The sequence below is a fragment of the Melanostigma gelatinosum genome (assembly GCF_949748355.1).
Source record: "Melanostigma gelatinosum genome assembly, chromosome: 2".
NCBI lineage: Eukaryota > Metazoa > Chordata > Actinopteri > Perciformes > Zoarcidae > Melanostigma > Melanostigma gelatinosum.
Window position 1 is genome coordinate 17,189,803 of NC_136635.1, and position 936 is coordinate 17,190,738.

Below are 936 nucleotides of genomic sequence, written 5' to 3' on the forward strand. Positions count from 1 at the left end.
CCACTGCTGCTAGCTGCAGCCTCGGCCCTCCTGCCCGTGGCCCTGGCCGACTCCCAGGTCTGGCGTGGGTGGTTGGGTGGGGCGGCGGGGGGATTTGGGGGCACTGAAGCTGTCCTCTGGTGCTCTTGCAGCCCTGCTTGCTCATCCATCCTAGCCTGCCAGCCCACAGATCGATAGCTCTGCTCTCTTAATCAGGTCTCTGGTGACTGTGGGCGGACAAGTGTGTGTGTGTGCGGACAGGAGGTTGTATCGGCTGGGGGTTGCACTTGTGTTTCTTTCCATCTCCAGCTCTCTGGCTGTTCATCACGACTGTTTATCTCAACCGTATTTTAGTGCCTTTCTTCTTTATCTATTTCATCTCGCTCAATATCCTACACTGACTTTCTTCTACATCTTCATTTCTGTCATCCGCCTCTCTTCTATCAACTCTCTTGAGCCAGCTCTTGTTAAGGCTTCAATTTCTCTCACAGTTCCACTTCATGCGTTTGCTCGTCTCTGTGCCTTTTCTTACGTCTCCTCACACGCACTCTGCCTATTCTGGCAGCGCGCCAGGGTTCATTCAAAAGGAGTCTTCACAGTCAAGTTGGTCCCGATGCTGCTGCAATCTGTTTTGGCTTGTGATGAAGACAGAAGAGGTGAAGTGTTGGAGAAATGGTGATGAGAAAGGATGAGAGGCGAGCGGAGCGAGAGGGTTAGTCAGATGGAGTGCGGGGCGTCCAGCTGTGGTGTTGTGCCTTGCTAGAGAAGCCGCCTTCAGGCTCTCATCACACCTGTGTAACCACAGCTGCACGCACACGCACGCACACACACACGCACACACACACACACACACACACACACACACACACAAATAAGTGCAAAACACTTTTTCATTTCTATTTTGTACATTTTTGTTTACTTTTCAGATAAACATGTTATTTCAAGTGCACCAGCGTG